The sequence below is a fragment of the Monodelphis domestica genome, chromosome 2 (genome assembly GCF_027887165.1).
Source record: "Monodelphis domestica isolate mMonDom1 chromosome 2, mMonDom1.pri, whole genome shotgun sequence".
In the NCBI taxonomy this organism is placed as follows: Eukaryota; Metazoa; Chordata; class Mammalia; order Didelphimorphia; family Didelphidae; genus Monodelphis; species Monodelphis domestica.
Window position 1 is genome coordinate 126,115,510 of NC_077228.1, and position 23,711 is coordinate 126,139,220.

General features: G+C 36.2%; 1 protein-coding gene and 1 pseudogene across 4 annotated transcripts in view; one reads left to right on the forward strand and one right to left on the reverse strand.

Moving 5' to 3' along the window:
* The window catches only part of SPATA17 (spermatogenesis associated 17), a 446,142-nt gene that overhangs the window by 61,371 nt on the left and 361,060 nt on the right, over nucleotides 1–23,711 (forward strand). The gene's annotated exons all lie outside the window — the stretch shown is intronic.
* On the reverse strand, nucleotides 11,230–22,254 carry LOC103101791 (PDZ domain-containing protein 11-like; annotated as a pseudogene).

Sequence of the window (23,711 nt, forward strand, 5' to 3'; positions counted from 1 at the left end):
AATATGAATCCTTCTTTGAAATCCCTAAGCCTGCTCCTTGATGACCTCCATAGCTGACTTATGAAGCAGCATATTCCTCTGTGAAAAAGCTCTTCTTGTTAGTACTTTTTCTTATATTTATTTGAATCTACATATCTGCTACTTCTGTTCAGGACTACAAGCCTAATCCCTCTTCCAAATGTCAGTCTTTCAAGTGCCTGGCAAAATTTACCATTACCTCTTTATATCTTATCTTCTTCAGGCTGTACATTATCAGTCCCTTCAATGGACCTTTAGTATATTATGGTGTATATTACCCCTTTTCTTGTTCTCTTCCATCTGTACCCACCCTATGTTGTCAAGGATTCAATAATGTGTCATCCAGAATTTTCTGTCCAGGTAGAGTACAAGTTGATTATTGCATCACTATTTATAGACTCTATGCTTTTATAAACGCAGTTTAAATTTGAGGGGTTTTTTTTTGGCTACCATGTCAAACTGTTTGCAAATATAGAGTTTAAAGTTCACTAAAATCTCCCATATTCTTTCAAAAATGATTGCCTATATTGCCTAGTCATATGTCTCCAATTCTATATTTGTAAAGCTAATATTTCAAACCCTAGTATAAAATTTTACATTTATCCCAATTAAATTTAATCTTATTAGTCAATTGATTCTTCTACCCTGAAAAGGCACTTTGGGATTTTCATTCTGTTGATCAACATGTTAACTCTTCTCAAACCAATGCTATTTGTAAATTGGATAAATATGCCATTTTTGCCTGAATTCAAGTTATTAACAAAAGAGTTGAACAATATAGGATTAAAGACATATCTCTGAAGCTCTCAATTTAAGATATATTTTCACCAAAGGCATTCCCTGTTGTTATGAAAAATGGAATGCACAAAGGATAAACAAAAGGATCTCTTTTGATGGGGAGATTCTTCATGACACTGACTTACCTGACTACCATCACACTTTAGACCATTCCCTTAGTGAAACATATAGTCATGGGGGAAAAAATGTCCATACTAGAAAATTAAAGTGATTGAAAAATACTTATTGCACAGTTTATCATAGAGGCTTAGAAAAGGAGTCACATCTGTGTAACTTAGTCAGATGCTGCAAATGGACACCTACCAGGACTCAAAATGAATAAAAATCAGTCTATATTGTATATGGGGCATAATATATTGTTCTCTATTGACCTCCAACTGTTTATTACTATAGTAGTCTATCCTTTTAATACCATTTTCCTCCAATGACAGTACATGAGTTTTAATTATAGAGATTCACAACTGTGGAAAATTGAACATTGGGAAAACTTAGGGATACAATTTGGCAAAGTATTGGCATGCATGCTTCTCCTTCTCCCTTTTCCTAGCACCTGAGGACATTTTTTGCATGACCCACCCCTCTGTCCAGCTGCCCAAAACAAGCACTTCCTCCCTCAGCTCTCTCCAGTAATGCAGAGGGTAACAGATATTTTGAATTTTCCCTCTGGGCACTTGAATTTGAAAAGCTTCACCAATGCTGCTACAGGGGATGCCTTGATAGTGAGGGAAAAGTATTGTAAAAGACATTATTACAAAAAAGGAAGTAGGCAAGTTAAAATAGAATTGAGAAAAAAATAGTACATTAGTATGGCCAAAATGCTAAGAGAACAAGAGTAATAAACTCTACTGAGTTGAAATGATCCTCTTAGGAGGATCAATAAGAACTGAACTGAATGAGAAAGTATGAAGAGAACATGTGCTCTACTGGAATCAGTATAATTTCAAATAGAACTTATCTACTCCCACTTCACCCATTATTCTTATGCTAATACTTCTCAAATAGATCTTTAGCCCATAAATATTTCACACTCTGCTCTCCAAACATTTTACTTTACAATCAAACTGGACTACTTGTTCCCCAACCTCGTCCTACCATCTTCTGCCACTGCTCATGGATACAAGCCTTTGTGTACAATGGATTTACTCCTCATCTCTGACTGTTGAAATCCATCTCTTCCTTCAAGGCCCAGCTCAGGTGCCACCTTCTATATGAGACAGTGGAGAGATAAGACAGGGTAGAAAGTATCTGAAGTTTGGCAAGTGGTGAGAGAAGAGAGGAAAAAGGAAGAAGTAAGAAGTGACTGTAAATTGTATTTCTACATAAAAATTTCTTACAGACAATAGTTGAAGGCATCTATCATTCACATTACATTTTGATTAGGGGTCTATTCTCTTGTATATCAAATGAAATTTAGTTTGAAAGCATATAGCTGTCTAATCCAAAAGAAAAGTCAAAGAAAGCCCAAGAAAAAGAAATATTCCCAATAGAGTTTATTTCAAGGAACTCCTAACAACCAAACCCTATGGTAAGGGAACAAAGACTAACAACCAGATGAAATGATCACAAGAGATACTAGAAAGAGAAAGAAAACACTAAGAATATCAATACCAATATGTATGTAGACCAAAGGAGAATCTTCCAATGACCTACAAAGAGTAAACTATATTTTGGTTTTGCCAGTACCAACTATTAACAATGTTGTACATAAAATGGAAGTCAGTTTCCCCTCTTGATGAAAAGACTGGAGGGATATCTGTACATCTTGATTATGGTCTTCATCTTTTAATGACTGATAAGTTCGTGGCCATCTAAAGGAGGATGACTTGAATATGTCAAGGGTTAAATTTTGGGGGGGGGAAGGAATCTGAATAAAAGTCAGGAAAGCAGTTTATTAACCACAAAACACTTAGTTTGTTATTAGCAAAATATGGATAGGAAATAGAAAGGAGGAAAGTGAAAGTAATCTTACAATATCTTGTAACTATATCTCAGATCCCAATCCTAACTAAATTTCTCTAAAAAACCCTAAATCTATCTGCCTCAGAGGGCAGTATGTTCTGCTAGGCCAAAGTCCTGGCCTACTCTCCTAGTCTCACTGTCTAATAATATAACCATTACTTATCTACCTTATCTACCCAGGTTATTAATAATCAATAAGGCCTTAATTCTTTTCTCTGTCTCCAACTAGAGAGAGTGCTAGGAGCACTCTCCTCAGGAGACGTAGAGACCAAAAACCCTTTTCCATTCTCTGCAACTAACTTTTCTCAGTCACAACCTTCTGTCGCTAACTGACAAGTGGCATAGCTGGGGATCTCTTACTGAACAATATGATTGCTCCTTTTCCTTTTAAATATAAAAAGGATAAATTATTAAAAACTCTCTTAACATACCCCCTGAGATCCTCCCCAATGGATCTTTCAAATAAAACTATCTTATACTCTATATTATAAACAAGGAGAAGTACAGAGAGAAAATAAAAAGCAAAACAATTCTTGCAACATGCAAGTCTCAAATAATATACAATTCCATGTATTTACAGTTACAGAAATTACAATCATAAAATTCATACTAAAATCTATATAAATAAAACCTATTCTTATTATACTTTACAGAAATAAGAACTTAAGATATTAATTCAAATACACCTTATAATTATGATACATACAAAAAATTAAACAAGAACCTTATATATGTTATATACATCTAATATTTATCATATACATGTAATTTATAATCTACTATATATCTAACCATATACATTTAATATATATACATCTAATATATCCCCACTGAGGTGGATCTTATCTCAATACATATATACATATATATATATATATTTGTACATCTAATATATATTTTAATATTTCTCTAACATATATATGTATATATTATATACATGTAATATATCCCCCCCTGAGGTGGATCTTGATTAGTACTTAACAACATTTTACAATTTACTTATCATTTAGTTAATTTTAACTTTTTCTACAGAAGTATATTATATCTATAACTTGTTCTTAACCCTATAGAAGTATTATTATTATTATTTTTACATAGAACTAATAAATCCCATAACATAATATATAACAAATAGCATAATATCATAACATAATAAAATATCATTACATGAATTATACACTTACCCATCACATTTTCTTTCAAACCTTTATGTACGAGAAACTTTTATTTAAAGGCAAAGTTCAGTATTCTCAAAATAATGTCCATTTGTAATAGTCCTTGTAGTAGTCCAGTGTTCTTGTAAATATTATCCAATTGTCCATTTGGTGTCTTTTTCTTGAATTTCAACATTCTTAAATAGTGTTCATTTGTATCTGTAGTCTTGTCCTCAATATAAGCTGCTGATCATTTTCAATGGCAGATATCTGGAATGGATCTTCCTAGGCTGTCTGAGTTGCTTCTGTTTGCTGAAAGTTTTTTATATAAGCTGTATTACCTGTAAGAGTATTTACATTTTGCCTATAATTTCTAGACCATAAAATAAAACTCTGGAAATTAGTGTTAAATACAAACATTAATAACATTAACATTTTTTAATATCATTTGGAGCAAAGAACCATGTTACAATGTGGTTCATAGCTATCTAGGGAAGAAAGGACTGGGATAACTGGTGAAATTATATCTTGGGCTAGAAAATCAAATGTCTCACTATTTGATTCCAGAGTTCTTTCTCCCCTGGCACATCTTCATAAAGGACCATGTGCACCTCTCTGAGATTCCTTTCATTGAGGAGGATTTACATTTTGGCTAGTACATGGATATGCTCCATTAGGGATATATTGTAATAAGTTATTTGCCTCAGTTTGGTTACTGTTTCTATTATTTCCATTATTTCCCAAATTGTTATTTCAGAAGTTGTTTCCATTGTTATTATTATTTCAAGGATAATTATTGTTTCTAGAATAATAATTCCTAAAGTTCCCACCATTATTTCTAAAATTGCTGAATATTTGATTCTAGCATCTGCAATTTATCATCAGGTGTCCTCTCTTTTCCATACAAGTAGCACATTGTTTACTCTCTTTGGGTTGTCTATTCTTGCACAGGAGAAATAGCTAACCCAAAATTAGTATCATCTTTTTCAAGCCTTTCAATTTCTCCCATTAGTGATTTTATCTTCTGTCTTAATGCATCCCCTAAACCACTATCATTGGCATCTTTCATTTCATGCCTATTATAAACATAAACTGCCACTCTCCTTAATTCATTAAGGTCCATATTCATCCAGTTAGGGCAACTGGTTTTGACTTACTTTGCAACAATTATTTACAAACTGCCTTCTCAGTTATCTAATATCTACTTCTTTTGTTAAGCCAATGTTTATATATCTTCATTCCAGTTCTATAAGTTTGTCTATGAACTGTGAAGGGTTTTCTCCTATTTCCTGCTTTAGCTTTTCAGATTTTGTCCAGGTACCAGGTCTATCTGAATAAGCTCTCATTGCATTAAGAACTGCCTCCGTAGCTTGGCACAATATTACATAGTTTGTTTCAGTATTCACATCTAATGAGGGTCATTCTCAAGCCAGTGAACTTCACCTTCCTCATTTGTAAGCTTCATAACTTTATCCTTTTCCCTTTTAGTCAGTAACTCATCTAGAAGATATTCAAAATCAATCCAGGTTGGATCAAATTGACTGCATATCTTCTCTAGATTTTTTTTTATCACAGCTATAGGCTCCTCCTCAAAAGAAGGAAAGCTGCACTTAAATCCCTCCATAACCTGAGGAGTAAATGGTTTGTGGTGCCTAATAGTTAGTTCTTCTTAAGATTGAGGATTGGTACTTTTCTTAAAGGAAATTGACTAGGGTTAGTATCTTCTTTTCTTTGGCTTTTAATTTTAGGTGCCTTAGTGGGAGAATTAGAAGCAGTAGGAGAGGCAGGGTTAGTAGACTGAGCACACCTCTCATTCTGTTTAGAGATAGTTCTATTTTGATGCATTATACTTGTAGTGCTTTGAGAGATACTATCTTCAAGTTGATCAGCTTTAGAGATAGTTCCATTTTATTGCTTTATAGGTTTAGTCATTTGAGAGATTCTATCTTCAACTTTGGAGATAGTTCAGTTTGGTGGACAATAGTGTTAGTCAATTTTGAGATGCAATCCTCAAAATTTACAACTCTAATCTCCATTAATCTCCCTTTCAGTTGCCTTTTTTTCTTAGTAAGAATTAAACTAAATACTTGATATAGATAGTACCCTTGTCAGGATGCATAGAGAACAAATGCACCTATTAGTGCTACTAACTGGAGACGATTCAAAACTGTGAGATTTAAAATCTCAGTGAAAGTCCCAAGTATTGGGAGTTCTCTGAGGTAATGAGATATTACCTCCACTATCCATCCCATGATACAGAACAACATTGTTACATTCATATCCTTTTCCTAATATTGGAAAGAACAGAAAATCAATAGATTAATCAAACTCCTACCTAGCTCACCATGCTGTCAAAGGTTAAATTTTAGGGGTAGGAGTTTGAATAAAAGTCAGGAAAACAGTTTATTAAACACAAAACACTTAGTTTATTATTAGCAAAATATTGATAGGAAATAGAAAAGAGGAAAGTGAAAGTAATCTTACAATGTCTTATAATTATATCTCAGATCCCAGTCCTAAGTAAATTTCTCTAAAAAACCTAAATCTATCTGCTAGGCCAAAGCCCTTGCCTACTCTCCTAGTCTCACTATGTAATAATATAACCATATTTATCTAACTTATCTACCTAGGTTATTAATAATCAATAAGACCTTAGTTCCTTTCTCTGCTTCAAATAGAGAGAGTGCTAGCAGCACAACCTCTCTCCAGGAGACTTAGAGACCAAAACCCTTTTTCCATTCTTTGTAACTGACTAACTTTTCTTATCCACACCCTTCTGTCACTGAAAGACAAGTGGCACAGCAAGGGGTCTCTAACTGACAAGCAGCACAGCTGGGGGTCTCTTGCTGAAAAATATTATTGCTCCTTTTCCTCTTAAACATAAAAAGGAGAAATTAATAAAAATCCTCTTAACAAATAGTAATACAGTTAGAGACCTCTCCATATAATTCTGTTGAAGGAACTATTGAAAATTTTGCATATTGATTGGGGTGGAGAGTGGAATGAAAATGCACCTTTTGTTATTTTAAACATTTGAAAGGACTGACATATGGGAAAAGAATTAAATTTGTTTTAGAATTGTCTAATAATGGAACAAGTTGCATAGAGGTGATGAATGAGACATTTTCCAGCAAAGGCACGATATACATTTGTGAGAATATAGTTGGATTCCTTCTACTATATGGGTTTTATATGGGTTTGGTTAGATAACTGCTGAAGTCCCTTTCAATTATGAAATTCTGTGAATATGTGAAGCCTTTCCTGGTCCCTTTCTTCCCAACCAAAAATGATCTTTCCTGTCTTAATTCCCTAATTCCATTTTTGATGGCTCCTATCCACTTAATCATTTTTGTTTGCCCAGTTGTAATTTGTCCCAGAAATATCCCCATTCTCAGGGAATCACTTCTAAAAGCAGGTCATTCATTTAATTGACTGCTCAGAGTGACTTTCAATTTTACCACAATTAGAGGCTTCAATATTGATAAAGCACTAGACCCTTGAATTAATTTAATGTACCAGTCTTATTTAATAAGTTCTAACTTTTTTTCCTTTGATTTTGCCCTCATCACAGTTATTCTCTGACTCGTAGTTTATAGCACTGATTTTTAGTGGTGCTAAATAATAAGTAATTGAAAACAACAAAGTCTTTGATAGCAAAAAGATTCAAGCCCTTCTTTCTGAGCAGCTTTAGTGAGTTAATCAGAAACACAAGTAAGAATGCAGGAATCAAGGTTAAGTCACCAGGCTGAATTCTAAGGACAAAACAAAATCAAAGTCACTGAATCAAAGTTATTGAACTCATTGAATTTTAGAGTTCACATACTTGGTTTCTAGAACTCGTTCTATCAAAAAAAAGCTATGTTACAAATTCCAATCTTTCTTTTCCATACTTGTGGAATGGGAAATAAACAAGTACCTTGATACATAATCAGGTTCTTTTTCTAGTATACCATATACTGGTTGGGTCACTGAGTCAAAATCAAAAAGAAAATTACAGTTAGAGATACTGGAAATGAGACACATTTTAAGCAGAAAAGAGGTTCAACATATCTTCAAGTTTTGGCACTCCTGTTAGGTCTTATATAAACTAGTGGCACTGCATCCTTAAGCTGTCTTTGCCACAGAAGTTAATTCAAGTTTGGTGAGTCTGACCCTTAACAATTCTGATTCCTTAATGTCTTAAGAGACTGAAGAAATTAACATTTTATTATCTCTTCTTTTTACCTGCCAAGAAATATTCCTAGTTCTTCCTTATACTTATAAAACCTCGATTATTCTACATATCCTGAAGCTATCTACCTATATCCCTCCTTTTCTTAACCAATTCCCTGGGTGGAGGTTTAACATTTTTTGTCTCTGCTACCTTTTCTCTCATTCACTTCTCAACTTCATTGCTCAACTGAAACCACTTCCTCCAAATTTAAATTTAATAGTCTTTTCTCAATCCTCAATCCTTTCTTGACCTTTCTGCTGTATTAAACACTCTTCACTACCCTATCCTACTGTATATTCTCAACTTTTTAGGATTTTGTGGAGGGAAAGAAACAAACATTTATTAATGCCTATTATGTGCTAAGTATTATACTGAACACTTTCCACATATCTTTTTTGATTCTCACAATTATATTGAATCCCATTTTATAGTTGAGGAAACAGGTAAATAAATTTAAGTTACATAACCAGGGTTACAAAGCTAATTATTTTCTGAAGCTGAATTTGAATTCAGGTCTTCCTGAGTCCAGGTCCAGGGTTTTTCTCACTGTACCATCTGTCATCTGCTTTTCCTGGGTTCTCTTATCCATCAAACTATTCTTTCTCAGTCTGTTTGATCATTATCCATGTCCTGTCCCCTAATTGTGAGTAAACTCCAAGACTCTATTCTACTTCTAAATTCTGTTATTGCCACACATGATAGATGTAGCATACTAGGCATGTTGGCATCTGGGAAGTATGGTTGATGTATTAGATATTTGGTCAGATCAGTTAATGATAGACAGTTCAAAGGGCAGGAAAATTCCTGAGCCTAAGCCACAAATGCTTAGCTCTCACCTGGTCAAACCACATTCCTTTGAAAAGCTCATGCCAGGGGAATCCTCACCTCCTCTGATCTTGTCATTGTCTATTCAACCAATGTTAAGACCTATGCTATGTTACATATTCATTGAACACCTCCCAATCCACATGCCTCAATAAATGCTGGGGTAGGGTGGGCTAATCTCTCTCTTGATTCCTGCATCCTTGGAGTTCTTCCTCCTATCTCTCCTTATCTTTCCTAGCGACACTGTCACCACATGCTTTCTATCTAGGAATTCTTACTTCCACGTGTTTTCTTATTTCTCATGTTTTCCTTTAATTAATCTTCAAAGGAAAACATTATAAGGAGCTAGCGTCTCTCCCCATAACTTTTAACTTGTCTTTGAGTCTTCATTTATCATCCATTTTCCTCAGGCTCCCTTCTCCTTCTCAAGTTATAACCCACAAGGAAAATCTTTATATAACAACCGAAATCTCCAATTGTTATAATAGACATCTCAGAAAAGTTATTTTAGAAGCATTTCAAGTTCAATATTTGAAAAAATAGTTCATCTTTCCTATCAAGCCCTTATTTTTTTCTGAAATCTATTTCTGTACAGAGTAACACCATCTTTTTGATCACTCATGTTTGAATCTTTAGAATCATCTTTGATTCCTCAATATTTATGCCTATATATCAAGTCTAGTTGATTCTACATTTGTGTTTCTTTTTTCTTTTTATTGTCATGCAAAACACACTTCCATATTGGTCATTGTTCTAAGAGTAAGGTGATACATAATCAAAACCCCCAAATAAAATAAAAAATACACTCATGTGTACTGTAGAAAAACTGTAACAACAGTTCTTTCTCTGGAAGTAGATAGTATTCCTTGTCATAAGTCTTTCAGGATTGTCCTAGATTATTGCATTGCTGAAAATAGCCAAGTTTTCACAGATAATCATTGTCCAATTTTGTTGTTATTGTATTCAATGTTCTCCCAGTTTTGCTTATTTCACCCTGCATCAGTTCCCACAGATTTTTCCAGATTTTTCTGAAATCATCTTGAATATCATTTCTTATAGCACAATAGTATTTCATTACCAATATGTACTACAAGTTGTTCAGCCATTCCCCAACTGATGGACATCCCCTCAGTTTCCAATTCTTTGCCTCTACAAAAAGAGCTGCTATGAATATTTTTGTACAAGTGGGTCATTTCTCCTTTTTTTTGTTATCTCTATGGGATATGAACCCAGTAGTGTCTATCATTACATTTCTGGAATCTCTTCCCTTCTCTCTCTTCATCTTACTATCATTTTCCTTCTGTAGTTATACTTTACTTATTGGCCTTCCTCCTCCAAGTCTTTCCTTTCTCAAACCCATTTGTCCACAGAGCTGTTGAAGTGATATTCTTAAAGAACAAATCTGACTTTGTCACTCTTCTGCTCAACAAGTTCCCAAATCTCTACTATCTCTTTCTTCAGATATAATTTAGTTTGTTTAGTTTTTATAAAGCCTTTCACAATTCACTTTCAAGTGACAACTTTTCAGGCTTATTAAAAACTAATTCTTTTTCATGTACTTTAGAATACAGCTAGTCTTCCTTTTGTTATTCACACATAACTCTATTTCCTATCATTTAGCACCCCATGCCTGAAATAAATTTCCTCCTTACCTCTACTTTTTAAAATCTCTAGCTTCCTTCACAGCTAAGCTCAAGTACTACTCCCAACAGAGGGAATATGCAGTAAGTGAAAAGGACAGAAGCTGTAGATGAGAGAAAATGACCATGTTATTTTTTAATTAGTTGTAGTTAAGGAAGGAAAAACCAGGACTAATATCTCACATGTCCTTTGACTGTGCAAGAACAGATCTTAAAGAATTCAGAAGCAGCATAAGTAGGATTCCATATCCTGAAATTCTAAAGAAGAAACTGAATTGAGTGGGACGGAGGACCCAAGAAGACACTTTACCACCACCCCCCTTCAAATTTTCTTTTTATTTAACTATAGGTAAGGAGGAGAATTTCAGGGGGTGGGGAAGAATGGTTTCCATTGGGTTCATTATCTCGGATCGATGCTGGCACAGAGGAAGAGGATTCTCCCCACCCTGAAATGGTTCCTTTGACTTTACTAGTCCTGAAGCCCATCTAGAAAATAAGAAAAAGCACTTTGTAAGCCAGGGCAGTGCTGGCTGAGTTCTGGTTCAGTGCAGGGCTCCCCAGGAACTTCCCCAGGAGTCAGGTGTTCCAGGTAGAGTTTACATGCAGGAGATGGGTCCAGCTCCTAGTGCACAGTACTCTCCTTCTGGCAATGGTAATTGTAGGAGAAGAAATGGACCCACATACTGATATCATGGGCTGTCTTCAGGATCTCCACAACTTTATTATGTTTGATGTTTTGTAAATTGACTTCTTTCACTGCCAAGACCTGGTCCTTCCTGTAGTCCTGCCTGGTGTGTGTCTGAGTCAGGAATCACCTTGGAGATGAAGATATCTAGCTTAGAAGCCTTTCACTAATGGATTTTGAATCCTAACTGGGCTCCGGGGGGCTTCTTTAGTGTCTGAGGCAGGAACTGGGTCGATTCAGTATTGTAGTCTTGGTGATGGACCCGCTTATGAGGAGGAATCCAGGCCAGGGGATTCTCATATTGGGGCAGGAAGACTACCCTATAATCATCATAAAGAATCTGGACTTCCAGGTCTGGAGAGGGGCCTGAGCTGTAGCTGCCTCACCTGGACTGGGGCTCTGGTGCCATCATCAGCTTGTACTTTCAGGTGCCTATACCTGTGACTGAAAGCCAGAAGCAGAAACCCCCAAGAGACACTTTTTGATATATAAAGAGCCTGATATGACAGTAGCCAGAATTTGTAATGTCAGATTTTTTAAATGCATTTCAAATAGATAAAGACAAAGTAACTGAGAATTAATATAAAAAAATTTCTAGGACCATTGTAAAGAAAAAAAATTTCTAATATGTATTCAGGCAAATGGTAAATGCTGAAGGAATTAAACAGGGCATTTAAATTTATGTTGAGGGAAAAAGGAAGATCATAGAGACCTAGAATCCTTTCTTATGATGATAGGAAGAAAGTGATGAACAACGGAGAGAAGGTAAAACTGCTTGATCCCTATTTTTCTATGTCTTTTCTCATTAAGAACCAACGTGTTCAGTAATTTTTGCAAAATCTTTAGTTTCAATTGTCATAAAGTGACCTTCTTTGAGGGAGAATGAGATAGCCCAATAACATTAGGTCATTAAGCAGTAGATGTTTAAACAGTCATGGATAAGAAGCATAATACCTTTGGAATCCAGGTGCTGTTTGAATCACTACTAACACTCAAAGGAAGAGCTTTAGATTTCTGATTACAGAAATTAATGACTCATTAAGAAAATTATGTCTGATAATTAATTAGATTTGGATTTCTTTCTATACCATTAGTTAAAATACAATAATAGCAAGTTTCTGGCCAGGAATGACATGTTCCAGAAAGGGTTTGGTAAAAATGTATTTCTATGGAAAATGAAAGAGACTTAAATTGGGAAGGAGAGGAGAGGGGGAAAAAACTGCCTATGTGAATCTACCAAGCTAGATACTATAGAGAGTAAATGTAATTTAAGAATAGTAATAGAAGAGTCAAGAGACATGCTGAGAGCTAATGGTTGACTAAAGGATGCTCAGCTTACACAAACCCTTCAAACAAGCAAAAATAAAAAATAAAGCATCTCAAAACAAAGGAAAGAAGGAGGGATATGCTTCACTGTGGTGAAAAAGGGGAACATTCCAGGGAATGGAGCATCACAGGGAACTAGAAGAATGCCAATAAGTCTTTCTGCTGCCTAACAACCTGAGGCAAGGAAATAGAAAGACTGGGAGAACCCAATCCCAGTTTAATTCCAGTCCTATTGCTTCCACATGGATTTAGGGAACTAAAGAGCAGAATGCCAAATGACCTGAGGCAACAAAATGGCAGGGTTGAAGAACAGTCCATGTGTCCTGAGGCAAGAAACAGAGAAGGAAACAGTCAAGCACATGAGACTACAGGGAAACCAACAGCAAGGGAACTTGAATGCTAGCTAACCCACTCGCTTGAAACACTTTCTGAGCGACCCCAATATCAAGCTTCGAAAGCACTCCTTCCCCAGGATCAGAGCATAACCTCAACAGATAAACAAGGTAATAAGGGGGAAAATAATTATTAGAAAAACGAATGAGAGACAAAAAAATAAAACCCTCACTTCCGGTCAAGATGGCAGCTTAGAGAAAGCTAAAGTTCAGAGCTCCAAAAACCCTTCCTTACCGATCTCAAATGGAATGCTCCTAGGGCATCGAAATTCAAAACAAACAGCAGAATAGACCCCGGAAACACTCCTCCTAGACCTGGATCAAAAGGTACGGCCCCCAAGAGTCAGAGCCTGAGATCACTCGGATCTAAGGGGAAGGCAAAGGGAAGGTCCCAGGACCCATCCCCCCCAACCCGAGGCAGCAGCAGGAACCTCAGGGCAGGCAGGGGGGCCTCAGGAGCCTGCTGTTCTGAGGGCCGCCCCCTGAAAATGACCTGAGAGAGAGGGGGGGGGGCTGTAGCCCCCTGACCAGACCCTTCCATCTGGGTCTCACTGAAGGTCCTTGCCTGAGGGCATACTCAGTTTGAGGTTAATCCTATCACCAGCCCTCAGAGCTCCAGGAAACCACAGCCCCTCCCTCCTCAGAGTGCTGGCTGAGGCATAGAAACAAGGGCCAAGCCAAAGAAGGGACAATCTGCCTAGGGCTAAAACCTCTGAATGCCAGACAGAGATGAGAAAAGCTAATCCTCCCCATTCAGATAGAGATGGCAAACTCCACAGAAGCACAAAAAAACCAAAATTCCACCCCCCCCAAAAAAAAACAAGAAGAAGGGGGCGACTTTGGACACATTTTATGGAGCAAAAATACAAAACACAGAGGAGATAAAAGAGGAAACAAAAGCAAATGCTTCGAAACCTTCCAAAGGAAATGGAAACTCTCCACAAACCCATGAAGAATATGAATCAGAAATGATCAAAAAGATGGAAGCCTTCTGAGAGGAAAAGTGGGAAATAATGCAAAAGAAATTCACGCATCTACAAAACCAGTATGACCAAACTGAAAAGGAAAACCAGGCTTTAAAACAAGAACTAATAAAGCAAAGCCAAAAGACCAAGAAATTAGAAGAGAACATAAAATATCTCACTGACAAGGTGACAGATTTGGAAAATAGAGGGAGAAGAGATAATTTAAGAATAATTGGACTTTCAGAAAAGTCAGAAATAAACAGCAAACTCGACATCGTAATACAAGATATAATCAAAGAAAATTGCCCAGAGATTCTAGAACAAGGGGCAATACAGCCACTGACAGAGCTCACAGAACACCCTCTACACTAAACCCCCAAAAGACAACTCCCAGGAATGTAATTGCCAAATTCCAAAGCTCTCAAACAAAAGAAAAAATCCTACAAGAAGCCAGAAAAAGACAGTTTAGATATAAAGGAATGCCAATCAGGGTCACACAAGACCTTGCAATTTCTACTCTGAATGATCATAAGGCATGGAACATGATTTTCAGAAAGGCAAGAGAGCTGGGTCTTCAACCAAGAATCAGCTATCTAGCAAAACTGACTATATACTTCCAAGGGAAAGTATGGGCATTCAACAAAATAGAAGATTTCCAAGTTTTTGCAAAGAAAAGACCAGAGCTCTGTGGAAAGTTCAACACCAAAAAACAAAGAGCATGGAATATCTAAAAAGGTAAATATGAAGGAAAGGGAAAAGGAGAAAAATCTTATCTTCTTCTTTTATTCAAACTCTCTTCTATAAGGACTACATTTATATCAATCTATGTACACTAACATGTGGGGAAAATGTAATGTGTAAATAGGGGGAAAAGAAAGACCAAATAGAATAATCTTTCTCACACAAAGATTCACATGGGAAGGGGAGGGGAAGGAAACTCCTATAAGAAGGTGAGGAAGAGAATTTTTACTTAAACCTCAATCTCAGGGAAATCAACTCTGAGAGGGAAAAACATCCAGATCCATTGGGATCTTGAATTCTATCTTACCCAACAAGGGTAGGGAGAAGGGAAAACCAAGGAGGGAGGGAGGGAGGGAAAACAAAAAGAGAGGGAAAGAGAGGGGGGAGGGGAAGGGAACAAAAAGGGAGGGACTAAAAAAGGAAACATATCAAGGGAGGGGACAAGAGGGACTGATTTAAAGTAAATCACTGGACTAAAAGGTAGAGCTGAAGAAGAAAAGGTTAGAATTAGGGAAGGCTATCATAATACCAGGGAATCCACAAATGACAGTCATAACTTTGAACGTGAATGGAATGAACTCACCCATAAAACGTAGACGAATAGCAGAATGGATTAGAATCCAAAACCCTACCATATATTGTCTTCAAGAAACACATATGAGGTGGGTTGATACCCATAAGATCAGAATTAAAGGATGGAGTAAGACCTTCTGGGCCTCAACTGACAGAAAGAAGGCAGGAGTGGTAATCATGATATCTGATAAAGGCAAAGCAAAAATAGACCTGATCAAAAGGGATAGGGAAGGTAATTATATTTTGTTAAAAGGGACTTTAGATAATGAGGCAGTTCTCAGATAAAGAAATCAAAACTATTAATAAGCACATGAATAAGTGTTCTAAATCTCTTATAATCAGAGAGATGCAAATCAAAACAACTCTGAGGTATCACCTCACACCAAGCAGATTGGCTAACATGATAGCAAAGGAAAGTAATGAATGCTGGAGGGGATGTGGCAAAGTAGGGACATTAATTCATTGCTGGTGGAGTTGTGAACTGATCCAACCATTCTGGAGGGCAATTTGGAACTATGCCCAAAGGGTGACAAAAGAATATCTACCCTTTGATCCAGCCATAGCACTGCTAGGTCTGTACCCCAAAGAGATAATGGACAAAAAGACTTGTACAAAAATATTCATAGCTGCGCTCTTTGTGGTGGCCAAAAACTGGAAAATGAGGGGATGCCCATCAATTGGGGAATGGCTGAGCAAATTGTGGTATATGTTGGTGATGGAATATTATTGTGCAAAAAGGAATAATAAAGTGGAGGAATTCCATGGAGACTGGAACAACCTCCAGGAAGTGATGCAGAGCGAGAGGAGCAGAACCAGGAGAACATTGGACACAGAAACTAATACACTGTGATATAATTGAACGTAATGGACTTCTCCATTAGTGGTGGTGTAATGTCCCTGAACAATCTGTAGGGATCCGGAAGAAAAAACACCATTCATAAGCAGAGGATAAACTGTGGGAGTAGAAACACCGAGGAAAAGCAACTGCCTGACTACAGCGATTGAGGGGACATGACAGAGGAGACTCTAAACGAATACTCTAATGCAAATATTAACAACATGGCAATGGGTTCGAATCAAGAACACATGTAATACCCAGTGGAATCACGAGTCATCTACGGGGGTTGGGGGGGAGGAAAAGAAAATGATCTTTGTCTTTAACGAATAATACTTGGAAATGATCAAATAAAATATTATAAAATTTAAAAAATATGCTAAATTTCTCCCTAAAAAAAATAAAACCCTCATCATAAAAAGTTACTTTAATGACAAGGACAATCAAAATGTAAACTCAGAAGAGGATAACAGTGGCAAAAAGGATACATGAAACACCCCCCAAAATGAGAAAAGATTTTAGGCCCTAAAAGAACTCTTGCAAGAATTTAGAAAAATGTTTAAAAATAAAAAAATAAAAGAAATGATAGAGTTAATAAACATGGAAAGTAAAACAAGACAAATGTAAATGGAGCCAAAAAATACCACTGAAGAAAATACCTTCCTAAAGACCATGATGAGTTAAATGGAAATAGAGGCCAAAAAGTTAGCGAAGAAAACAACTTTCTAAAAAATTAGAATGGGTCAAATGGAAAAGGAAACTTAAAAACCCAAGGAAGAAGATAATTTGCTAAAATTTAAAATTGACTAAATGGAAGGTAATGATTTCTCAAGCCTTCATGAAAGAAGAAGACAAAATCAAAGAATGAAAAAATAAAAGAGAATCTGAAATGTCTCCATGGGGAAAAAAAAAAAAACTGGCCTTAAAATAGATCTAGAAGAGACAATCTAAGAATCATAAGAATACCTGAAAGCTGTAATAAAAAAAAAAAGATCCTGGACATGAAAAAATCACTGGGGAGAAACTGCATTGATATCCTTAAACTGGAAGAGCGAGTAGAAGTGTAAAGAATCCATTAATCACCTCCTGAAAGAAACATTAAGATAAAACATCAAAGAGCTATTATAGCAAAATTAAAAAAACAACAACAATCCAACAACTCCCAGACCAAAGAAAAAGATTCTGCAATCAACCAGAAGGAAATGAATGAAATGCCATGGAGTCACAGTCAGAATTACATTAAAGTTAACAGCTTCTACATCTAAGAACTAAAAGGCATAGAATATAATATTCTGAAAGGAAAGAACTAGGTCTACAATGAAGAATAAAATGCCTAGGGGGAAGCTGGGTGGCTCAGTGGATTGAGAGCTAGGTCTAGAGATAGAAGGTCCTAGGTTTAAATCTGACCTCAGACACTTCCCAGCTGTGTGACGCTGGGCAAGTCACTTAACCCCTATTGCCTAGCCCTTACCACTCTTCTGCCTTGGAGCCAGTACACAGTATTGACTCCAAGACAGAAGGTAAGGGCTTTAAAAAAAAGAATAACATGCCTAGTGAAACTGAATATAATACTTCAGGGAGGGAAATGGATGGTTTAAATTTTTTTAAATTTCAATATTTAAAACTTTATTTAATGACTTAATTTAAAATATTTTCCGTGGTTACATGATTCATGTTCTTTCCCTCCCCTTCTCACTACCCCCTCCTGGAGCCAACAAGAAATTCCACTGGGTTTTACTAGTATTTTTGTTCAAAACCAATGTCCATATTATTAATATTTGCAATACAGTGATCATTTAAAGTCAACATCCCCAATCATATCCTCATTGAACCATGTGATCAAGCAAATGTTTTTCTTTTGCATTTCTACTTCCACAGTTCTTTCTCTACATGAGGATATCATTCTTTCTCTGGATATCATTGCATGCTGCTAGTAGAAAAGTCTGTTATATTTTATTGTGTCACAGTGTATTAGACTCTGTGTACAAGTTTCTCCTTGTTCTACTCATTTCATTCTACATCAATTCCTGGAGGTCCTTCCAGTTCACATAGAAATCCTCCAGTTCATTATTTCTTTAAGCACAATAGTATTCCATCACCATCAGATACCACAATTTGTTCAGCCATTCCTTAATAGATGGACACTCCCTCATTTTCCAGCTTTTTTGCTACCACAAAGAGTGTATCTATAAATATTTTTGTACAAATATTTTTTCCTTGTTAACTCTTTGAGGTACAAACCCAGCAGTCATATGGCTGGATCAAAGGGTGGGCAGTCTTTTAAAGCCTTTTGAACATAGCTCCAAATTGACTTCCAGAATGTTTGGATCAATTCACAATTCTACCAGCAATGCATTAGTGTCCCAATTTTGCCACATCCCCTCCAACATTTATTATGTTCCTTTTCTGTCATATTGGCCAGTCTGCTAGGTATGAGCTGATATCTCAGAATTGTTTTGATTTCCATTAATCTAATTATGAGAGATGTAGAACACTTTTTTATGTTGTAAGGGAGGAAAGAGGTTAATTTGAAATGGTTTGGACTGGATTATTTAAGAGTGTGGTCGCCAAGAATTTAATTTATTCCAGAGATTTATTTACAATTTATTTACAAAATGTAGAAAGAGTGAAATAAAAAAAAATCAAAGAGAGGATAAGTTAAGTCTCTCCTGAGGGTCGGTTTTTTTTGTTGTTGTTTTTGTTTTTTTTTTTTCCAGAAAATCCACCAGTTAAAAGTCAGCTTTTCACTCACCATGTGTCAGTTCAAAGGAAGAGATTTTAAAACAGCTTCACCAGAAATAGGGTCTCAGCTCCAGTCGAGGTGATAAAGGGCATCCTTGTTTCACTCCTGTTCTTATTGGGAAGTTTTCTAATTTATACCCATTACAGAGGATGCATACTGATGGTTTTAAATATATACTATTTATTATTTTGAGGAAGGGTCCATTTATTCTATACTTTCTAATATTTTCTTTTATTTTTCATTTGAATTAGTTTATTTAGTCAATTTAGAACATTATTCCTTGGTTACAAGAATCACATTATTTCCCTCCCTGCCCTCCTCCCACCCTTTCCATACCCAATGCGCAATTTCCTTCCCTATAACTTGTGTCCTTGATAAGAACCTATATCCATGTTGTTGATGTTTGCACTAGCATGTTCATTTAGTCTACATCCCCAACCATATCCCTTCAATCCATATATTCAAGTAGTTGTTTTCCTTCGGAGTTTTTACTCCCACAGTGTTTCCTCTGAATATGGATAGTGGTTTTTCTCCTAGATTCCTCCAAGTTGTTCAGGGTAACCACATTGCCACTAATGGAGAAGTCCATTACATTCCATTGTACCACAGTGTATCAGTCTCTGTTTACAATGTTTTCTTGGTTCTGCTCCTCTCACTATGCATCAATTCTTGGAGGTTGTTCTAGTCCCCATGGAATTCCTCCACTCTATTATTCCTTTGAGCACAATAGTATTTCATCACCAACATATACCACAATTTGTTCAGCCATTCCCCAATTGAAGGGCAGTCCCTCATTTTCCAATTTTTTTTGCCACCACAAAGAGCAAAACTATGAATATTTTTGTACATGTCTTTTTCCTTATTATCTCTTTGAGATACAAACCCAGCAGTGCTATGGCTGGATCAAAGGGCAGACAATCTTTTAGCATCCTTTGGGCATAGTTCCAAATTGCCCTCCAGAATGGTTGGATAAATTCACAACTCCACCAGCAATGCATTAATGTGCCGACTTTGCCACATCCCCTCCAGCATTCATTACTTTCCATTGCTGTCATGTTAGCCAATTTTTGAGGCGTGAGGTGATACTTCAAGAGTTGTTTTGATTTGCATTTCCCTGATTATAAGAGATTTAGAACTTTTTCATGTGCTTTCTTTGACTGAAAATTGCCTATTCATGTCCCTTGCCCATTTATCAATTGGTGAATAGTTAGATTTTTGGTACACTTGGTTTAGCTCTTTAGAAATTTGAGTGATTAGACCTTTGTCAGAGGTTTTTATAATGAAGATTGTTTCCCAATTTGTTGCTTCCCTTCTAATTTTGGATGTATTAGTTCTGTTTGTACAAAACCTTTATAATTTGATGTAATCAAAATTATTGATTTTACATTTTGTGATTTTTTTCTAGCTCTTGCTTGGTTTTAAAGTTTTTCCTTTCCCAAAGATCTGACATGTATACTAATCTGTGTTCACATAATTTGCTTATAGTTTCCTTCTTTATATTTAGGTCATTCACCCATTCTGAGTTTATCTTGGTGTAGGGTGTGAGATGTTGATCCAAACCTAATCTCTCCTATATTGTCTTCCAATTTTCCCAGCAGTTTTTATCAAATAGTGGGTTTTGGTTCCCAAAACTGGGATCTTTGGGCTTATCTGTCATGCTGAGTTCATTTACCCCAAGTCTATTCCACTGATCCTCCATTCTGTCTCTTAGCCAGTACCAAATTATTTTGATAACCACTGCTTTATAGAATAGTTTGAGATCTGGGACTGCAAGTCCTCCTTCTGTTGCATTTTTTTTTATGATTTCCCTGGATATCCTTGATCATTTGTTCTTCCAATGAACTTTTTTTTTCTAATTCTGTAAAGAAGTTTTTTGGTAGTTCAATGGGTTTGGCACTAAATAAGTAAATTAATTTGGGTAGGATTGTCATTTTTAGTGTTCTAGCTCATCCTACCCATGAGCAGTCAATGTAGATCTAGTTTTAATTGTGTGGAGAGTGTTTTGTTGTTCTGGTCATATAGTTCTTGTGTTTGTCTTGGCAGATAGATTCCCAAGTATTTTATATTGTCTAGGGTGATTTTAAATGGAATTTCTCTATCTAATTCTTGCTGCTGAAATGGATTGGAGATATACAGAAATGCTGATGACCTGTGATGGTTTATTTTGTATCCTGCAACTTTGCTAAAGATGTTGATTATTTTGACTAGCTATTTTGTTGATTCTCTAGGATTCTTTAAGTAACCCATCATATCATCTGCAAAGAGTGATAGCTTGGTCTCCTCATTGCCAATTTTAATACCTTCAATTTAATACCTTCAATTTCTTTTTCTTCTCTAATTGCTACTGCTAGTGTCTCTAGTACAATTTTAAATAATAGAGGTGATAATGGGCATCCTTGTTTTACTCCTGATCTTATTGGGAAGGCTTCTAGTTTATCCCCATTGCAGATGATGCTTGCTGATTGTTTTAGATATATATTGTTTATTATTTTTAGGAAAGGCCCTTCTATTCTTATACTTCCTAATGTTTTCAATAGGAATGGGTGTTGTATTTTATCAAAGGCTTTTTCTGCATCTATTGAGATAATCATGTGATTTTTGTCAGTTTGCTTGTTAATATGGTCAATTATTTCATTCACTTCTCTTACCTCTCTCTTATTTACTTTTTGGTTTGATTTATCTAGTTCAGATAGAGGAAGGTTCAGGTCTCCCGCTAGTATAGTTTAGATACAAAAAGTTCTTGATAGACTTTAATAGTCAAATTAAATATGATAAAGTTAGCAGGTTAAAAATGTAAATTCTTGTGTTTGACTTCAAAAAAATTAATTTCATTTTTATAAGATGTGAAATAATCAGGGAACACACTGTTTTTAAATTATCAAAAGGCTGTTGAGTGTTAGAGTGATTTGCTTGCTTTTTTTCTTAGAAAGTAGAACTGGGAACAAGGGAGGGAGGATATAATAGAAACACATTCAGGTTTCATGAAAGGAAAAACAATCAGGGCTATGGAAGGAGTTACCTTTAGAGTTGACAGTATTCGTGTCCTTGGATGGACACTTTTTTGGATATCTCATAGAGAGCATATTTAATTATGACTTGAACAAGAATATCTCTGAAGTAACATCTAACCCAGAGATTCCATTATCTAGTGGGTGTTGGGGAAGGATTATTCACTTTCTGGTTGGAATTCTCACCCTGAGATTCCACTGACCTCCTGAGTCTTAGCTCATTAGGTGAGGAAAGAGCCGTGGGACCTTCCTTCTTTCTTTTCCTTTAACCCAGATAATTAAACCTCTGCATACCTTTTAAGTTGAATTGATCAGGAAGGTCCCTCACCTCTGTCTTCTTGTTGGATTTGGTTTTCTGTCCCCCTTTGAAGTACTTCATTTTTGATTGGTGTAGAAGAGTTTTCATGGAGGAATTGATTTTTACTGATTCTTAGCCACTATTTTGACTCTGCCCTTTTGCTTTACTTTTCATTTCTTCTTGCATCATTTTCATTTCTTTTTGTATCTGTGTAATTGGAATCTGAACTCCAGAACTACAATTCCCAGCCCCCCCACTTCCTTCTCACATTACATTTTGATGTAGGCAGGATATAACTTTGGGTAGCCCTGCCTCTCAGTCTCTCTTCCTGTGATTCCATTTGGTGGAGGTGGTATAAGGTGAGTGGCAGGAGAATCTACTCATGTGGCCTTATATTTTGTTAGATAATTCCCTTTTTATTCCTTTACTTCAAGTGATTATTAATAAACTTTATAAAATATAATACTGGGAGTATTGGACATTGATTTGAATCTTACACATCACTTTCATTTCTCTTTCCCACTTTTCCTCTGCCTCTCTTAATTGGTTTTTGAAGTCCTTTTTGAATTCTTCCAGAATCTGTGTCCAATCCATATTTTTCTTTTGTCCTTTGGGTGTTTTTCCTTTGCTTTCACTGTCCCTATCTGTGTCTATACCTTGATCTTTTACTCCATAAAAATTCTTTAGAGTTAGGTGCATGATTTATTATTTGCTCATTTCCCTATATAATTATAGGTATGCTGGGGAGGTGTGATTTGATGGTCTGAGGGCTGAGAGTTCTGAGAGTCCCCTTCCCCTTCTGATTCAGTTGACCCTGGAGATTCTGATAGCTTAAAGACTTGCCTCAGGTTTAGGTGCAAGCTTTTGATCTCATTCTGATCTTGATCATGTCAGGGGCTGATCAAATTCTAGCCTCAGGCTGAGTCTCAAGTTTTGTTTTTACTGTGTATTTTATCCAATGATTGTCCTGCCTTGGTCCTCTGTCCTGAACGTTAGGCAAAAAAGATCAGTACTTAGTACTTATTACTAACATCCATCCTAAAGTATTAATTAAGTCCTTGTCCCAAGCCCAGGCTAGAATTCCCTGCACTGGGGCTCTGAACTTCTCCACAGATGAAATTTCAAGGGGTTTGGGTTGGCTTGTACCTCTATTTGCTCAGGCAGAGTCTCAAGGACTGGATATTGACTCAGGCATAGGTTCCTGAACCTCGAATAGCAGATATGTGGTGGGGGGTGTGGTTTGTTCTTGACTTGCTCTTCCCTCCTTGCTACAGTTTCTTGCTGGCTCTGCTCTCCTCTCACTCCAGTGTCCCAGATGTTCATTGCCTACCTTTTGGGTTTTTCTTTTCTTGAAAGTTGTTTCACTCTGTCTCCTTGTTCATTCTTTCATTCCTATATTCGTTTTGTGGTGACATTTTAATCTTGGTTGGAGAGAATTCTCATGACTGTATATAGCAGCTCTGGATTATTCCACTATCTTGGTTCCACCCCTGGAATTTGTATAGAAAACTTTTTAGCCATTAGAACTATTCAAAAGT